At 40.7% G+C, this 20619-nt stretch overlaps 1 protein-coding gene and 1 long non-coding RNA gene across 2 annotated transcripts in view; one reads left to right on the plus strand and one right to left on the minus strand.

Moving 5' to 3' along the window:
* The window catches only part of LOC145523704 (olfactory receptor 9A4-like), a 150526-nt gene extending 145471 nt beyond the window's left edge, over positions 1 to 5055 (minus strand). The window contains exon 1 of the mRNA XM_081534445.1: positions 4879 to 5055. The gene's annotated coding sequence lies outside the window, so the exon portion shown is untranslated. The remainder of the gene's footprint in view (positions 1 to 4878) is intronic.
* A 67-nt stretch (positions 5056 to 5122) lies between these two features.
* LOC145523709 (uncharacterized) lies at positions 5123 to 7772 on the plus strand. The gene is made up of 3 exons (XR_014066860.1): positions 5123 to 5315; positions 7124 to 7241; positions 7580 to 7772. It is a non-coding gene; the product is annotated as an uncharacterized LOC145523709 (long non-coding RNA).
* The last annotated feature ends 12847 nt before the right edge of the window (positions 7773 to 20619 follow it).

Raw genomic sequence — 20619 nt, forward strand, 5'->3', positions numbered from 1 at the left:
AAATATTTATCAAGTACCCTATGTGCCATTCCTTATTTTAGGTCTGTGGTTTACAGAAGTGATGGAGAAAGAAATGGCATCCCCCTCCAGTATTCTTGCCTGGAGAATCCCACGGTCTGGCGGGCTACAGTCCATGAGGTCGCAAGAGTCAGACACGACTTAGCAACTAAACAACCACCACTACCACCTTACAGAAGTGAATCAGGAATTTTTCATCCTGATTTTATAAAGCTTATATTTTTCAGAGGAGATAGACAAAACAAGTGAATACTATTTATCCTAAAAAAAATCCTAAAGGAAATCAATCCTGAATATTCATTGGAAGGACTGATGCTGAAGCTGAAGCTCCAATACTTTGGCCACCTGATATGAGGAGTCAGCTCATTAGAAAAGGCCCTGATGCTGGGAAAGATTGAAGGCAGAAGGAGAATGGGATGACAGAGGATGAGATGGTTGAATGGCATCACCGACTCAGTGGACATGAGTTTGAGCAAGCTCCAGGAGTTGGTGATGGACAGGGAAGCCTGGCGTGCTGCAGTCCATGGGGTTGCAAAGAGTCAGACACGACTGGGTGACTGAACTGACTGAACTGACTATTTATTAACATATTCAACTTCATTGATGGGGAAACTGAGATGAGAGAAGGCAAATTAATTTGGACATGGCTACTATGTAGAAGGCTGGGATTTGCACCGTGCAGGCAACCTGACACAAAAGCCTATGCTCCTGGTTTGTACACACACATATGTATTTATACACACAGACAATCTTATGTGGGCCCCTGAAATCTCCACCAAATAGCATTACAAAATCACAAATTTTAGCTCCTGTACTAGTTCTATACACACTTTTATTTCCTTTGTCCTCAAAGCAGCTAGATACATGATTTCCTGGATTAAAACTATCCAGTTAAAATGGGGGGAGGAATTCTCTGGCAGTCATGGTTAGGACTTGGTGCCATCAATGCTGAAGTCCTGAGTTTGATCACTTGTTGAGGAACTAAGATCCCACAAGCCCTAGAGAGAGGCCAAAAAAAAAAAAAACAAGAGAGAGAGAAGGAAATATATTTTAAACTACATGCATAATGCTGTTAGTGACATTTAAAAAAAAAAAACAAGTGAAGTTAACTCGATAATATATTTGATTTAGTCTAATATAACCTAAATATCATTTTAAGACATAATTACCACACAACAAACTGTGGAAAAATTCTTAAAGAGATGGAATACCAGACCACCTTACCTGCCTCCTGAGAAACCTGTATGCAGGTGAAGAAGCAACAGTTAGAACCAAACATGGAATAACAGATTAATTCCCAATTGAGAAAGGAGTACATCAAGGCTATATATTGTCAACCTGCTTATTTAACTTATATGCAGAGTACATCATGCGAAATGCTGGACTGTATGAAGCACAAACTGGAATTAAGATTATTAGGACAAATATCAATAACCTCAGATATGCAGATGACACCACCTTTATGGCAGAAAGCAAAGAGGAAATTAAGAGCCTTTTGATGAAGGTGAAAGGGGAAAATGAAAAAGCTGGCTTAAAACTCAACATTCAGAAAACTAACATCATGGCATCTGGTCCCATTACTTCATGCCAATTAGATGGGGAAACAATGGAAACAGTGAAAGGCTTTATTTTCTTGGGCTCCAAAATCACTGCAGACGGCAGCCACAAAATGAAAAGATGCTTGCTCCTAGGAAGGAAAGCTATGACAAACCTAGACAGTATATTAAAAAGCAGAGACATTACTTTGCTGACAAGGGTCCATCTAGTCAAAGCTATGGTTTTTCCAGTAGTCATGTATGGATGTGAGAGTTGGGCCATAAAGAAGGCTGGCTGACTGTCAAAGAATTGATGCTTTCAAACTGTGGTGCTAGAGAAGACTCTTGAGAGTCCCTTGGACAGCAAGGAGTTCAAACCAGTCAATCCTAAAGGAAATCAACCCTGAATATTCATTGGAAAGACTGATGTTGAAGCTGAAGTTCCAATATTTTGGCCACCTGATTTGAAGAGCTGACTCATTGGAAGAGATCCTGATGCTGAGAAAGACAGACACAGTGGAAAGATATTCTCATCTCTTAAAAGAATTTTCCACAGTCTGTTGTGCAATTATATCTTAAAATAATACTCAGGATATATTAGGCTAAATCAAATATATTATCAAGTTAACTTCACCTGTTTCTTTGGGAGGAGAAGGGGATGACAGAGGTTATGGATGACTCAATGGACATGAGTTTGAACAAGTTTTGGGAGATGGTAAAGGACAGGGAAGCCTGGCATGCTGCAGTGCATGGGGTCACAAATAATCAGACATGACTGAGAAACTGAACAACAACAATAATTACTATTAAAAAATCATTTGTGAGATACATTACATTCTTTTATCCATATTAAATCTTTGAAATCCACTGGGAAGTTGACACTTACAACAAATCTAAGATAGACTGACCCCATTTCCTGGCTTCAGTGGCCACTTGTGCTATGCAGACAGTGCAGCTATTGAACAGTTGCACTGTGTCAGAACGTGCTGATGGACAGAGGCGACCCAGAACCTTAGCCGAGTAAGGCTTGCTGCCAGCCCTCATCCTAAAGCAGCAGACAACTTCCTGCAAATGCCACCACATTAACCGAATGTCTCAATACTACTGAAAAAAGGAGAGTTTGCTATGATAACAGGTTTCCTGCTGAAATTTGCTACTAATTGTTACATTCATTTCCATTCCTTTGGCAAACTGGCCCCTGATTTTATTGGAGCCCTCTGGGGCTACGTATTTCTTAATATATACTTGAAACATCATTTCGTCCCAAAAAGGTAATTTGCAGTCTGCTGAGTATTTGTGGAAGTCTATCAGAAGAAGAAACTAGAAGTGTCAAGTCAGAGAAATTAACTAAGAAAGTTAGTTTTAAGCATCAGTTTCCAATCTTGATATGATTTGGATTTTCTCACCATGAAAATATATTATTTAGTTGAAAATAATATTTCAATAAATAAGAATTTAATGGAAGGCAAGATCTTGGGAGGGAAAGAAATTTAATGAGTTTAGGAAAAACAGAGATGAAAGGAAAGAGAAGACCTGCCGTACAGCACCTGGAGTTAGAGAGAGGCCCCTCCTGATTCATAGACAATATTACATAAAATACAAATGAAGAGATGAAAGCAACCTTCCCTAGTCTTGCTCTACCCTTAAGACATCTCAAGGTTCTGCTTAGCTTCAGCACTCTAGTTCTCTGGGATACTCCTCGGAGGTAAGAGTGCAGCACTCACAGATGTCCCAGTTCAGTCACGCTTGGACTTAACCTCCACATCTGATGCAAGAACCCTCAGCTGTTCCCTGGTTCTCCCATTTGCATGATAGGTGTGAAATTGCATGAGTTCCCTGGTCACCCAAACTCTCTAAGTGGTTTTGCAGATACCACCTTCTCCTGTAAGATAACCAGAGATAATCACAAAAGTCCTCCAAAGATGGGATCTGTCATCTGTCCCCACAACTGAATTTCTTACAAGTAGAAGCAGGCTGAGAAGTAACCAAAGCCAGGGAGGTAGAGAGCTGGGATGACAGGACTTTTTCTTAGAAGTTTCAGGAGAGCAGCTTCCACACATGGAATGTGAATTCAAGGCTCCTAAAGGAACCAATCCATACATAGAAAGGTCACTGAATACAGCTTCTTGCTTCTTGGCAGTGCCATAAGGAATACATGCTGTGTATGTCTTGCCTCTTCTAATATGACTTGACTTTTTCCTATGTCCATGGACTGAATGCTCTTTAAACACACTCTATACCCTATGGGGCCACCACTTATTAGAGATGATTCTCTGGACCAAAAATGCAAATCAGAGAAGGTATGATTAGGCACATTAGTGTCAAGGCATCCATTCTATTAATACAATCTAAAATCCCACATCTAAAATCTACAGCAAATTTTAGAGTTGAGGCATTGAGAGGAAGATAAGACATTTGTCATTCAGAGGACAAGGAGAAAGAACACTTCATGGATCCTACAAACTCAAAGCAGGGGTTAGGAAGCAGGGCTTAGTAAAGGAAAGAAACATGCTTACAGCGGTTAAGACAAGATCTATCCTAAGGATCCGGGAACACTCTAATGTTGGGGAAAAAAGTGGTAATGGTCCAACTCCTTCCTTTCTCTTTCTCTCCTCAACTTAAAGTTCTGACTACTTGTGAATGGGTGAATGAGCTCAGGCAGAGCGAAAAAAAGTTCCGGCCAAACACTGACGTTTCTCAAAAAAAAAAAAAAAAGAAAAGAAAACAACTAAGGTAGCAAAAAGGAAATCCCTCAGATGTGATGATTTTGGCCAAGTCAACTGGACCCAGTAGCTCCAGAGTCTTCCTGCTAGAGTTATAAGAGCCATCCTGGCTCCCTGAGGACACAGTCCTCCTGAGCTTCAAATTCTTCCAGCATGCGTGCTCTTCAGTTTCTGTTTAAGACCAGCCCTGCTGTCCTGCTCCTCGTTCTCTGCCTGAGACTTGGGTCTGGCGCAGCCCAAGACCTAGTGTAAGTCATGGATTTTTCCTCCCTGCAGAAAATCTTCCAGGGGAGGACACTTTTGCCAACCCAGAACTCATTCTCTCCCCGCTCAGAAACTGCTGGGAGAGGTTCCCGAATCCATGACTTACAGCTCTTTTGTGTTTTAAATCTGTCTGCTATCCTTTTGTCATTCTCTCCTTTTTCCATAAAAGAGAAACATAGTCGGCAATGTGACCGTGGTCAATAGCTGTGGTATAAAATTTGCATAAGGTGCCTGAGCTGTACACGAGGGGCCATGGCCCTGGTCACTGCCCAGAAGAAAGGGCTGTGCTGATCCACCAACTCAGATGATCCCTGTGCTTCATGGGCATCAGTGCTCACCTCAGGTGTGTGTCATGCAAAGTAGATCCTTATGGCATTGATGCCTCTGTATCCCTTTTATCCCCCTGTTCTCTCTGCCTCTCCTGCTTGCATATTCCCTGCCAGGCTACCTCAATCCAAGACTTTTATCCGACCTTTTTTCTGCCTCTTTTTCATATCTAGACAGGAGGTGATTTCAGCAAAACTGACAGTTGATCCAGTTGAAAACTCAACTAACTATTACGACGTAACAGTCACAGTTAAAAGTCACATGGACAAATGCATAGTGGTAAGTAAAGATTTGGGAGTCATGGTGAGTGGGGAGAGAGAAGAAAAAGACCCTCATAAATGATTTCAATCTGCACTACTGATTTGAAGTGAAATATCATCTTACAAACTCACCTACAAATGCTTTTGCATGCATCAGCCATGAACTTCAGAGCAACTCTCTTAGGAAAGTGTGTATTATTATTTCCATTTTTAAAATGAAGAAGTGATGGTACAGATGGAATAGTCGAATTCACAAATTCTGAAAGTACATTAGTAGCTTCTAGGGCCAAGGTGGGAGACGGCAATGGTAACCCACTCCAGTACTCTTGCCTGGAAAATCCCGTGGACGGAGGAGCCTGGTGGGCTGCAGTCCATGGAGTCGCTAAGAGTTGGACACGACTGAGCGACTTCACTTTCACTTTCCCCTTTCATGCACTGGAGGAGGAAATGGCAACCCACTCCAGTGTTCTTGCCTGGAGAATCCCAGGGATGGGGGAGCCTGGTGGGCTGCCGTCTATGGGGTTGCACAGAGTCAGACACGACTGAAGCGACTTAGTAGCAGCAGCAGCAGCAGCAGGGCCAAGGTGTACGGGAGTGGGGACGTTAGTGTTTAATGGGGACAGAGTTTCAGTTTAGGAAGCTGAAAAATCTGGGAAATGGGTGACAGCCAGCGCTGCACAACAATGTGAATGGACTTAGTGCCACTTAACTGCACAGCTAAATATGGTTAAAATGTTGTTTCTTATTATGTCACTTTTACCACAAAAAAGAAAAAGCACCAAAAAACAAGAATGTGACAGTAGGCAGAGCATAAACGAGAAGAGGTTTTAAACCATGTCAGGACTCTTATCTTCACCAGGGGAGAAGCAAGGAGGAGAGAGAAAAGCAATAAGAATAGGGATAAAAACAAAGATAAATAAGACTGAGTGACAATGATTAAGCAGCGTTGCTGGCCCTGAGCCATTCATGCCCCCGCCGCCATCCTGTGCAGTGAGGAGGCTGAGCCAGGGAGACTCCACTCAACAGGCCACGGCAGATGGGAGAGAAGCTGCAAGAATGGGGTGATTATGGTCTTCCTCACCGATGGGAGACTTACTGTCAGACCGGGACTGGCTTTCCAGACTCTTACCTCCATCACCTTTCCTCACTGTCTTCACTGAGCCTTCAGATCCCCTAGACCACCTGCTTTCCTGTATTTGACAGCAATCCCCAACTCCTGAAAGGCCTCGGTAAGGTTTTTAGAAAACGATGCAAACAGAAGGGAAAGTTTCAGAGCTACCAAAAACCCTAAGAGAAATATATACGGTATCTGATTATTTACTCAAATATAAATGATGCTAGAAATGCCTTTGAGCTTCCCCTTTCCAAATATCTTCTCTGTTGCTGTTTCAGGAAGGTGCTGGGTTTTTCTCTTCCTCAGGTCTGAGCTCAGTGGGTGTCTTCTCCCATCTGAGAATCTCAGTCATTCCTTTCATCTTGTATCTGAGTAGAAGTTTTATAACTGTATGGGTAAGGTAAACACCTACTGAGTACTAGTTGGCCAAGTGCTCTCAGAATCCAAGTGTCTTTATTTGTATAATACACATAGTACTTTACCTTCATAAAGAGCTTTATCATACACAAAACGCAAAAACTTATGAACTCAAACCGACTAGATAGCTAGATTTCATACCTTGATTTCACAAAGGTAGAATGAGAAGCTCAGAGTAATAATGCCATGTCACAAAGCCGGAAAGCAGCTCAGTAGGGACAATGAACTCTGGTTTGTTTATGCGGTGGGTTTGTTCCCCACCACGTCAGAGCAGACTGCTCTTTACAGTCTCGATGGCTCTAAACTGAGTTTAGCCGTGAGTGTGTGAAGGGGTGATGTCTAGGGAAACCTCTTGTGCCCTCTTCCTGGGTTGACCTAAAACACGCTTATTTTGCTTAATGGTTACTCCCCAGCTGCCTCAGCCAAATCGATGCTTTTTACCCTTTTTCATCCTCTTCTCCTCAGGTTAGAGTCATGCTTGAGGCCTCCAACAACATCATTTTTCCTTATAGTAATTTTATTTACACAGCCTGTCTGTGTGATTTCAGTACAAGAAACTTCTTTTGGGAAATACAAGCAACAGGTATGTGCAGAGACTTCCGGCCAGAGCGTTAATGTCAGATAAGGGGAAATGTTATGTGAGAGCAAAGTTTAAAGGGAAACCAAGACATGGCAGAAAGCAATATGAATAAATCATTGGAGGAAGAATGAAACTCATCACATAGAGGCAGTGTGGTAAGGGGTTCAAGGTGGAGGAAGGGAGAAGGGCTAGTAACATGTGTCTTGTATAGGAGCCTGAGAAATGGGGCTGAGTTTCAGACACAGTAAAAGGCAGGATACGATATTTTGGGGGTGGGTCTGGTGTAAGAAGATCAGTAGTGGAATCCAGCTGTCTGACACAACATTGCTTCTTCTGTGCAGAAAATGGGATCATAAAAGGGAAAGCTGAAGTTGTGTCAGAAGAGAATATATGCCCTTCTGATGCGGAAATCTGCACCCTTGTTTACAAAGTTTGTATCAAGCGTGAAATCATCATAAGATGCTGATCTCAAAAGTCTGCTGAGTTTGTGGGCATCTGTGTAGACCGGAAAATAAACTTTCTATGGGCTTCTCACTGTCCTGTCTGTGTTCTCTCCCCCAAATTAGTACTGTGTCTGTTCAGGCACCCCAGGGTCCCAATGAACCAGTATTTTAAGAGGACTTCTCAGGGATGATACATGAGCATCCACTTCCTAGCAACTGAGAAGAAAGAGAAGACAGGAACTATTCTAACCATTTAACACAGTGGGGAACATGTCCAGAGAGAACTGTCCCCAGGGCTAAGATTAAGGGTAGAACTGAGCAACGGTTCCAAGCAGCAGTCCTCAACCTGTTTAAACCAGGAATCAGTTTTTTGGAAGATAATTTTTCCATGGACTGGGGGTTTGAGGGGCAGGGAGAGGCGTGAGGGATAGTTTTGGGATGATTCAAGTGCATTATATTTATTGGCAATTTATTTCTATTTTTATATCATCAGCTCCACCTCAGATCATCAGGCATTAGATCCCAGAGGTTGGGAACCCCAAGATTAAGTTTCCTTCCTATTTCAGTCCAGTTATATGCAGCTGCCCCTCCCAGTTATCTGAAAGTTCAGTGAACCTGAAGTCTTAAATTATTACATCTTGCTCCTCTTGAACCAGCAAAAGACTAGCAGGAGCTCAGCTGTGCTGGCTCCTGACCAGCATGTCCCTTCCCTGTGCCCAAGCTCTTTCATCACAATAAGGCAAAACTCAGCCAGCAAGGAGATACCTGTTGTGAGTGGGGACTGAGGAGTTATGGGGACCATTCATCGCTGCTGCTAATGGGCATGTAAAAATAGGTACAGCCATCCGGAGAATCACTTGATGTTACTTAAATTAATTGTGTACACACCTTCAGACCCAGAACCTCCACAACCAGTAGTGATGGTAAGAGGACAATTTTGATCCCTGGGTTCCAGGGCCAATCTACTCTATCCATCAAAGACAAAGGGCCACTGAAGAGCCATTGTTTTAAAAGATACGTACATCTTAAAGGACTTTTCGTGATCCCATGCACTGTAGCCCACTAGGCTCCTCTGTCCCTGGGATTCTCCAGGCAAGAATATTGGAGTGGGTTGCCATTTCCTTCTCCAATGCATGCATACATGCTAAGTTGCTTCAGTCGTGTACAACTCTGTGCAACCCCACAGACGGCAGTCCACCAGGCTCCTCTGTCCACGGATTCTCTAGGCAAGAATACTGGAGTGGGATGCCATTTTCTTCTCTGAGGGAGGTCCCTAGCATATACTTTATTTTTATGGAAGTATAGTTGATTTGCAATAAGTTTCAGGTACAAACCACAGGAATTCAGTTATCTACATATGTATATTTATATTTATTCAGATTCTTTTCCCTTATAGGTTATACTGTGCTATTTCCAACTTATGAAGGATGGCTGCTGTATCCACTCAAATATATAATTTCTGGGTCTGCCAATGTCTAAGTAATAATGCAGAACTCTGGTCTCTTTGTGTTTCATGGTCAGGAATTGGGTCTCCATAGTGCTCAAATGCACCTTTTAAAAAGTTAGCTTTCTCCTGCAGAGAGCATAGACTTATTCCAGAATCCTGTTGGTCTACCCTGCAACACTCTGGTGAGACTTAACAGAGAAGACACTCAGAGACCATCATCTACCATGAATCTGTGTAGCACCATAGGATCTCCCAAATGATGTGGCCAAAATAAAGGATTTATATTAGCTCAGACTGCCATAACAAAATATCTTAGACTGAGTGGCTTAAGCAACAGAATTTTATTTTCTTATTGTTCTGGACGCTAGTAGTCTGAGATCAGGATGCCAGCATGACCAGGTTCTAGGGAGGGCTCTCTTCCTGGCTTACACACAGCCACCTTCTCACTGTATCCTGATACGGGGAAAAGAGAGCAATGGTGCCTTTTCCTCATCTTATAATGGCACCAGTGCCAGGAGCTCCACTCTTATGACCTAATTTAACCTGATTCACCTCTTTAAAGGCCCTAATAGACTCACTTGAGGGAGGGGAGGCAGAGCAACAAAAAATAATTTCAGGAAACACAATTAAGTCTCAGCAAGACTGCACACACCAAAGTTTGAACCTGCTATAGAACCCCTTTATTGCTCTGGATACCACTCAAAACTGGCATCTTTTTGAGTCATCCAATGATGATTTGTCAGTCCCCAAATTAGTAAATTCTACCTCGAAAATCCAAGGTCTTCCAAGAATGGTGCCACTTTTTCAGTGGTAAGTTGTTCAAGGTTCAATAACTATCTTGACCTTAGAAAAGAGCTTCCCAGGTGGTGCTAGTGGTAAAGAGCCTGCCTGCCAATGTAGCAGATGCAAGAGACAAGGGTTTGATTCCTGGATCAGGAAGATCCCCTAGAGGAGGGCTTGGCAACCCACAGTATTCTTGCTTGGAGAATCCCATGAACAGAGGAGCCTGGAAGGCTACATACAGTCCATGGGTTTGCAAAGAGTCAGAAACAACTGAAGAGTCTTAGCACAGCACCTTGGAAAAGATGTTCCAACATGCCCTGGACCACTAAACCCCTAAAAATTTCACTAATGTGGAAGCCCCTTAAGTATTTGCATTTTTGCTAATAGTTGGCATTTCAAAGTGTTCTGCAAAACTGAAGAAGAAACAATTCCATATTATTCCGTGAAACCACCATTATCCTGATTCCAACCACTAGAAAAAGAATCCACAGAAAAAAGAATATTATAGGTCAGTGTTCTTGATGAACATAAATGCAAAAATCCTTGACAAAATATTAGCAGGTCAAATTCAACAGTATAGCAAAAGGATCCTACACCACAGTCACCTAGGATTTATCCTAGATAATCAAAGATACTTCAATGTCCACAAGTCAATCCATGTGATACAGCACACTAACAAAACTAAGGATAAAAATTATATAGTAATCTCAATACAGGCAGAAAGAGCTTTTCACAATATAAAACATCCATTTATAATTTTTAAAACTCTCAACAAGGTAAGTGTAAAGGGAACATACTTCAACATAACATATATTGACATATGCTGCTGCTAAGTCACTTCAGTCATGTCTGACTCTGTGTGACCCCATAGACGGCAGCCCACCAGGCTCCCTCGTTCCTGGGATTCTCCAGGCAAGAATACTGGAGTGGGTTGCCATTTCCTTCTCCAATGCATGAAAGTGAAAAGTGAAAGTGAAGTCGCTCAGTCGTGTCCGACTCTTAGCGACCCCATGGACTGCAGCCTACCAGGCTCCTCCGTCCATGGGATTCTCCAGGCAAGAGTACTGGAGTGGGCTGCCATTTCCTTCTCCAGGGGATCTTCCCAACCCAGGGATCAAACCCAGATCTCCCGCATTGCAGGCAGACGCTTTACCGTCTGAGTTACTGGGGAAGCCCCTTAATACTCTACAGTTTATCCTAGAATCAAAATTTCCATGTGCTGTTGGTGAGGATGTGAACTGGATACAGCCCTTTGGACAGAATATGTCTGTATCAAAACTTTAAATGTATACATTTTGACCTAGCCATTCCACTTATTGGAGAAGGAAATGGCAACCCATTCCAGTAGTCTTGCTTGGAGAATCCCATGGACAGAGGAGTCTGGTGGGCTACAGTCCATGGGGTCACAAAGAGTCAGATACGGCTGAGTATGCACACATTCCACTTATAGAGATGTGTCCTAAAGAGATATTCACAGAAGTCTATGAAGATACAAATGAGTGAGGATGTTTGCAGCATTGTTTATGATCATAAACAAAAACGGAAAACAACAGAAATGTCAACCTGGACTTTTACCAGATTTTTTCCTGTCTCTTTTGCCATATCTAGACAGAAGGTAATTTCAATAACCCTGACAGTTGAATGAATTGGAAACTCAGATGACTATAATGTAACACTGAGGGTTACAAGTCATGTGCCTGTATACTTAGTGGTAAGTGAAGAATTGGGGGTTATGGCAAGGGGGGAGAGAGAAGAGAAATATCCTCGTAAACAATTTTTGTGGTCACTAATGATATGAAGTGAAATAGATACTTACAAAGAAGTCACCTACAAATGCTTTTGCATTCATTAGCCATGAACCTGAGAGCAACCCTGTTAGGAATGTATGCATTATTATTTCCATTTTATAAATGAAGAAGTGATGGTACAGACGGAATAGTCAAATTCAAAAATTGACAACACGCATTGGTAGGTGCTAGGCACCAGAGAGTACCGAGTGGGGATATTAGTGTGTAATGGGGACAGAGTTTCAGTTTAGGAAAGTGAAAAATTCAGGAGATGGATGATGGTGAGATCTACACAACAATGTGAATGTACTTAATGCCACTAAACTGTATAGTTAAATCTAGTTAAAATAGTATGTTGTCTATTATGTGACTTTTACCTCAATAACAACAACAAACTTTTAGTGATGGTATGCAGATGATAAATGAGGAGAGGTTTTTTAACTATGTCAGGACTCTTCACTTCACCAGGGGAGGGAAGGAGCCGAGAGGAGAGAGGAAAGTAACATAAAGGGGATAATAACAAAGATGGATAAGTCTGATGACAATGACAAAGGAGCTTTGTTGGACTTGTGCCACCCACACCCTTGTCTCAGGCCAATGCAGTGATGAGGTCGAGTCAGGGAGACTCCACTCAGTAGACCATGGCATATGGGAAAGAAGTTGCAAGAATGGGGTGACTATGTCTTCCTCACAGATGGGAGACTTACTGTCACATTAGAATTGGCTTTCCCATTTCCTACCGCTATTATCCTTCCCCCCTGTCTTCACTGAGTCTTCAGATCCCTTATACCTCCTGCTTCAGGTTATATGATAACAATCCCTGACTCCTTCAAGGCCTCCTTGGGTTTTTATAAAACAGATGCAAACAGAGGAGAAAATTGCAGAGCTACCAAATCCCTAAGAGGACTACATACAGTATCTGATATTTATTCAAATAAAAATGATGCCAGAAATGCTTCTGAGTATCCCCTTTCCAGAGATCTTCTCTGTTGCCACTTCAGGAGGGTCCTGGAACTTTCTCTTCTCAGGTCTGACCTCAGCAGACTGCTTCTCCCATCTGAGAATCTGTCATTTCTTTCACCTTCTATCTAGGTTATAACTCTATTGGGGGAGGAAAACAGGCACAAAGTACTAGTTGGCCAAGTGCTTTCAGACTCCAAGTGTCTTTATTTGTACAATACACATAGCATTTTACCTTCACAAAGCTCTGTATCATACACAACACACAAACCTATGAACTCATACAGACTAGAGAAATAAGTATCAATACCTCAATCTCACGATACCTCATAGAATGAGAAGCTCCGAGGAATAAATGCCACGTCACAAAGCTGAAAAGCAGGATACATGGGAAAATAAACCCTGTTTTATTTGTTTGGGGGATTTTTTCCCACCACATCAGAGCAGACAAACTGATGATTCCAATCTCCATGACCCTCTTTGTTCACTGACAAACTCATTTAAATCATTTCCTATCTACTCCAGGTGGGGAGCTTCAGAACTAAACACAGTCCAACCATGGTGACCTCTTGGCACTTTCATTGCTCAAAATAAAGAACATTTCACATATCAGTTGTTGAGTTAAAGACTAGGCAGACCCTCACAGGTGTGTTTCTCCCCACCCCAGTGGACAAAACCAAGTGTGGTATCTGACAGCACCTTCAAACCCAACTTTAAAACTTGGTCATACAGCAAGCCAATAAAGGATCTTATGCAAGTCAAAGTTGAAAAGGGCAGATGAGGAAAATTACCAAAAGACTGACTAAAGTTGAGTCTGGCCCTAAATACATTAGGGGTGATGTCAGGCGGAAACCTTGGTGCCCTCTGTGTTGGCCTAAAACAAGCTTATTTTGCATAATAGTTACTCCAGGGCTGCCTCAACCTGAGCCACTCTCTTTAATCCTTTCCCATCCTCTTCTCCTCAGGTTAAAGTCACACTCGAGGGCTCTGATGATGTAACATTTCCTTACGGTAATTTTGTTTACACAGCCTGTCTGTGTCCTAACTGTTCAAGAAATTTCTTCTGGGAAATACAAGGACCTGGTAAGTGAAGAAGCTTCCTGCCTGAGCATTAGTGGCAGATAAGGGGGAATGTGAGAAGAAGGTAAAGTGAAAAGGGGAAATCAAGACATGGCTGAAAGCAAAAGAAATAACGGAGTGAAGCAAAAATGAAACACAAGACATACAGGCAGTGTGGGCAAGGGCTCAATGCGGAGGAAGTGAGAGTGGCTGGTAATGGCTGTGCCTTGCATAGGAGCCTGAGAAATGGGGCTGAGTGTCAGACACAGTAAAAGGCAGGGTAGAATGGTTTGTCGGTGGAGTCCAGTTGTCTGACAGAGCCTTGCTTCTTCTCTCTAGAAAATGGGATCCTAATAGGGAAGGCTGAAGTCGTGTCAGAGGAGAATATAGGCCCTCCTGATGTGGAAATCTCCACCCCTGTTTACAAAGTTTGTATCAAGCGTGAAATCGTCATCACACTCTGATCTGGAGAGTCTGCTAACTCTGAGTTTGTGAGCATCTGTGTGGAGTAGAAAATAAACCTCCTACTGGCTTCTCACTGTGCTGTCTGTGTTCCTTCCCCAAATCTTAGTACAGTGTCTGCTCAGACACCACAGGGTCCTAATGAACCAGTATTTTAAGAAATCTTCTCAGGGATAGTCAATGAGCATCCATTTCCTAGCAGATGAAAAGAAAGAGAAGACAGGAATTACTCTCACCGTTTAAAGTGGGACAGGAAATATCCAGAGAGAGAACTGCCCCTAGGGCTTAAATTAAAGGCAGAACTTATGTAGAGGATCATGTCATCTGCAAACAGTGAGAGTTTTACTTCTTCTTTTCCTATCTGTATTCCTTTTATTTCTTTTTCAGCTCTGATTGCTGTGGCCAAAACTTCCAAAACTATGTTGAATAGTAGTGGTGAAAGTGGGCATCCTTGCCTTGTTCCTGACTTTAGGGGAAATGCTTTCAATTTTTCACCATTGAGGATAATGTTTGCTGTGGGTTTGTCATATAAAGCTTTTATCATGTTGAGGTATGTTCCTTCTATTCCTGCTTTCTGGAGGGTTTTTATCATAAATGGATGTTGAATTTTGTCAGAGGCTTTTTCTGCATCTATTGAGATAATCATATGGTTTTTACCTTTCAATTTGTTAATGTGGTGTATTACATTGATTGATTTGCGGATGTTAAAGAAACCTTGCATTCCTGGGATAAAGCCCACTTGGTCATGATGTATGATCTTTTTAAGATGATGTTGGATTCTGTTTGCTAGAATTTTATTAAGGATTTTGGCATCTATGTTCATCAGTGATATTGGCCTGTAGTTTTCTTTTTTTGTGGCATCTTTGTCTGGTTTTGGAATTAGGGTGATGGTGGCCTCACAGAATGAGTTTGGAAGTTTACCATCTTCTGCAATTTTCTGGAAGAGTTTGAGTAGGATAGGTGTTAGCTCTTCTCTAAATTTTTGGTAGAATTCAGCTGTGAAGCCGTCTGGTCCTGGGCTTCTGTTTGCTGGAAGATTTCTGATTACAGTTTCGATTTCCGTGCTTGTGATGGGTCTGTTAAGATCTTGTATTTCTTCCTGGTTCAGTTTTGGAAAGTTATACTTTTCTAAGAATTTGTCCATTTCTTCCAAGTTGTCCATTTTATTTGCATATAGCTGTTGGCAGAAGTCTCTTATGATCCTTTGTATTTCTGTGTAGTCTGTTGTGATCTCTCCATTTTCATTTCTAATTTTGTTGATCTGATTCTTCTCCCTTTGTTTCTTGATGAGTCTGGCTAATGGTTTGTCGATTTTGTTTATCTTCTCGAAAAACCAGACATGATCCTCTATACAGAAAACTGTAAAGATTCTACCAGAAAATTACTACAGCTAATCAATGAATATAGTAAAGTTGCAGGATATAAAATTAACACACAGAAATCCCTTGCATTCCTATACACCAATAATGAGAAAACAGAAAGAGAAATTAGGGAAACAATACCATTCACCATTGCAACAAAAAGAATAAAATACTTAGGAATATATCTACCTAAAGAAACAAAAGACTTATATATAGAAAACTATAAAACACTGATGAAAGAAATCAAAGAGGACACAAACAGATGGAGAAATATACCGTGTTCATGGATTGGAAGAATTAATATAGTGAAAATGAGTATACTACCCAAAGCAATCTATAGATTCAATGCAATCCCTATCAAGCTACCAACGGTATTTTTCACAGAACTAGAACAAATCATCTCACAATTTGTATGGAAATATAAGAAACCTCGAATAGCCAAAGCAATCTTGAGGAAGAAGAATGGAACTGGAGGAATCAACCTGCCTGACTTCAGGCTCTACTACAAAGCCACAGTCATCAAGACAGTATGGTTCTGGCACAAAGATAGAAATATAGATCAATGGAACAAAATAGAAAGCCCAGAGATAAACCCACGCACATATGGACACCTTATCTTCGACAAAGGAGGCAAGAATATACAATGGACAAAAGACAATCTCTTTAACAAGTGGTGCTGGGAAAACTGGAAAACCACTTGTAAAAGAATGAAACTAGAACACTTCCTAACACCATACACAAAAATAAACTCAAAATGGATTAAAGATCTAAACATAAGACCAGAAACTATCAAACTCCTAGAGGAAAATATAGGCAAAACACTCTCCGACATAAATCACAGCAGGATCCTCCATGACCCACCTCTCAGAATATTGGAAATAAAAGCAAAAATAAACAAATGGGACCTAATTAAAATTAAAAGCTTTTGCACAACAAAGGAAACTATAAGCAAGGTGAAAAGACAGCCTTCAGAATGGGAGAAAATAATAGCAAACGAAGCAACAGACAAACAATTAATCTCAAAAATATACAAGCAACTCCTGCAGCTGAATTCCAGAAAAATAAACGACCCAATCAAAAAATGGGCCAAAGAACTAAACAGACACTTCTCCAAAGAAGACATACAGATGGCTAACAAACACATGAAAAGATGCTCAACATCACTCATTATCAGAGAAATGCAAATCAAAACCACAATGAGGTACCATTTCACACCAGTCAGAATGGCTGCTATCCAAAAGTCTACAAGCAATAAATGCTGGAGAGGGTGTGGAGAAAAGGGAACCCTCTTACACTGTTGGTGGGAATGCAAACTAGTACAGCCACTATGGAGAACAGTGTGGAGATTCCTTAAAAAACTGGGAATAGAACTGCCATATGACCCAGCAATCCCACTGCTGGGCATACACACTGAGGAAACCAGAATTGAAAGAGACACGTGTACCCCAATGTTCATCGCAGCACTGTTTACAATAGCCAGGACATGGAAGCAACCTAGATGTCCATCAGCAGATGAATGGATAAGGAAGCTGTGGTACATATACACAATGGAATATTACTCAGCCATTAAAAAGAATACATTCGAATCAGTTCTAATGAGGTGGATGAAACTGGAGCCTATTATACAGAGTGAAGTAAGCCAGAAAGAAAAACACCAATACAGTATACTAACACATATATATGGTATTTAGTTAATCGGTAAAGATAACCCTGTATGCGCGACATCAAAAGAGACACAGATAAATAGAACAGTATTATGGACTCTGAGGGAGAAGGTGAGGGTGGGACGTTCTGGGAGAATAGCATTGAAACATGTATATTATCATATGTGAAACAGAACACCATTCCATGTTTGATGCATGAGACAAGGGCTCAGGGCCGGGGCAATGGGATGACCCAGAGGGATGGGATGGGGAGGGAGGTGGGTGGGGGGTCCAGGAAGGGGAACACATGTAAACCCATGGCTGATTCATGTCAATGTATGACAAAAACTATTACAATATTGTAAAGTAATTAGCCCCCAACTAAAATAAATAAATTTATAAAAAAAAAAAAGTGAAAAGTGAAAGTGAAGTCACACAGTCATGTCCAACTCTTCGTGACACCCTGGACTGCAGCCTACCAGGCTCCATACTCAATGGTAAAAAAAAAACTGGAAGTTTTTCCTTTAAGATCAGGAATAATACAAGAGGGCTTCCCTGGGGATGCTATGGATAAGAATCCACCTGCCAATGCAGGGGACTCGGGTTCAATCCCTGGTCCGGGAAGATTCCACATGACCTGGAGCAGCTAAGCCCACACACCACAAGTACTTACCCCATGAGCAGCAACCACTGAAGCCTGCGCACCTAGAGCCTGTGCTCTGCAACAACAGAAGCCATCGCAATGAGAAGCCCGTGCACCGCAATGAAGACCCAGCGAAGTCAAGAATAAAAGAAATAAATTTTTACAACTAAAAAAAGGCATAACACAAGAATGCTCACGCTTGCCACTTCTATTCAACACAGTACTGGAAATCCTAGCCAGAATGATTAGACAAGAAACAAAAGGCATCCAATGGAAAAGGAAGTAAGATTCCTTTAGTAAGGTTTACATTAAATTAAGAAGTCTGTGAAACAGAAAGATAATTGTAATCTTGTACACAAATAATTAAAGTAGCTTTCAAACAAGCTGAGATACTTCACCAATCAAAACAGAAGCTGTAGTTGATAAGCATTGCAAATATTTTTGTACAAGCAGAGTTTATATAGCTTATGAAAGTTTAAAATGAAAAATTTATATAATGAATCTCAGATATTGAAAAAATACTTCAGCATGGCAATACACAACTTCTCCCTTTGCTCCTTCTCGTAAGTCACACTTTAGATATGTTGGAATCTCTGATGAACTACTTTATAAATGAACATATATTGCCTGCAATTACCTTGAATATTTTGATAAGCAATCCCATAAATTTTGATTGTTTTTGTGGGAAATCAGAGGAAAATACATAATCAAAGTTTTAAGAAATGGAGCAAAAAATGTTTCAGGCTTTAAAGTAAATGTTTCATGCTTTTAGTAAAATATGATTGAAACACAACTTATAAATAGGAAAACATTGACATTTATCCTTACAGAACTAAGGGAAAAAAACTAAACAGAATAAACTATGAGTACTCAAGGGTATAGAAGATTTAGTTTCAAAATTTAAAAATTATTCTTTAAGATATCTCAACTTCTAGTTAGTATTTTTGATTGAGTAAATGTATATTCACCCAATAGAATAAAATAAATACCCTCAATGAAATAAAATTAAGAAATAGAATTATGCAGAATTTAAAGCTTGTGGAACATTCAAAGAATCGTGGACAGGAAAGAGGTATTTGAGTTTTGTCTCGTAGAATATTTCAAAGAAAACCTTTCTGAGTGGAAAGTAAAATATTTACGTGATTCAGTACCAAAAAAGTTAGAATTGAGAATATCCCCCCTTTAACAGAATTTGCTCAGCATGTACAAATTATCTCAGTATCTATAAAGACTATTTTCTTCTATTCAGAGGCAAACCATTTGACAGTATCAACAATTTCAAATGCATTAGCCATAAAATGCAACTTTGAATAATATTGCATGCAGTTTTATGAAGAGAGACAGAGATGTTAAAATATGTTATTCAGAAAAATATCAGTGACACAGTATTAGAAATAAATATGACTAACAATTTCATTAAAATGAATGAATACACAACAGGAAAATTGTTTATATTATTTGTAATGTTTAGTTAATCAATGTTGGGAAAGATTGAAGGCAGGAGGAAAAGTGGATGACAGAGGATGAGATGGTTAGATGGTATCACCGACTCAATGGACATGAGTTTGGATAAACTCCGGGAGTTGGTGATGGACAGGGAGGCCTGGCCTGCTGTGGTTCATGGGGTCGCAAAGAGTTGGACATGACTAAGCGACTGAACTGAACTGAACTGAACTGAATATTTACTTAATCAATATAAGGAAGTAATTTTTACTTTGCTTTAGAGATGAAGGTTATGTGAGTTTTAGAAAGATTTTTACATACTTTCTGAATATTTTATCAACTTACCAAAAAATAATTTAAATATTTCAGCCAATAAATTCATATTGAAATAATTATATAAATTTAATCATTGTAGCACACATTTTCACTCCAAAAGTGTCCCATTTTCATCATAAATTACATGGTTACCCTACATGGAAAGAAGAATAAGAAGACAAAAATATCAAAAATTTGAAATAATAGTAAAGAGGAAACTGGGTCTAGTAAGAATTCCAGGCAAAGAGACTGGAGGCAACATCTGAAGGACAGGTTTAAAGATATTGTTGTTCAGTTGCCCAACTCTTTGCAACCCCATGGACTTCAGCATGCCAGGCTACCCTATCCCTCACCATCTCCCAAAGTTTGCCCAAGTTCATGCCCATTGCATTGGTGATGCCATCCAGCCATCTCATTCTCTGAGGCCCTCCTCCTTCTGCCCTCAGTCTTTCCCAGCATTGGGGACTTTTCCAATGAGCATTGTGGCCTTGGCAATTGTGTACCAAGTGTCAATTTGATACTGAATATTTCCCAGTTCACATGAACTTGAAATTCAAATTTAGCTTAATTTATCTTGCACTTAGAATTATTTGATTTTTTTAATTAGTTTATTTATCTATTTTTTAACTTTAAAATAATTGTATTTGTTTTGCCATACATTGACATGAATCCACCATGGGTGTACATGTTTTCCCCTTCCAGAACCCCCCTCCCACCTCCTCCCCATCCTATCCCTCCAGGTCATCCCGGTGCACCAGCCCCGAGCGCCCTGTATCATGCATCGAACCTGGACTGGCGATTCGTTTCACATATGATAATTTACATACTTCAATGCCATTCTCCCATATCATCCCGCCCTCGCCCTCTCCCATAGAGTCCATAATACTGTTCTATTTATCTGTGTCTCTTTTGATGTCACGCATACAGGGTTATCTTTACCGATTAACTAAATACCATATATATGTGTTAGTATACTGTATTGGTGTTTTTCTTTCTGGCTTACTTCACTCTGTATAATAGGCTCCAGTTTCATCC

The sequence above is a fragment of the Giraffa tippelskirchi genome, chromosome 10 (assembly GCF_054371585.1).
Source record: "Giraffa tippelskirchi isolate mGirTip1 chromosome 10, T2T-mGirTip1v1.2.pri, whole genome shotgun sequence".
NCBI classification, from domain to species: Eukaryota; Metazoa; Chordata; class Mammalia; order Artiodactyla; family Giraffidae; genus Giraffa; species Giraffa tippelskirchi.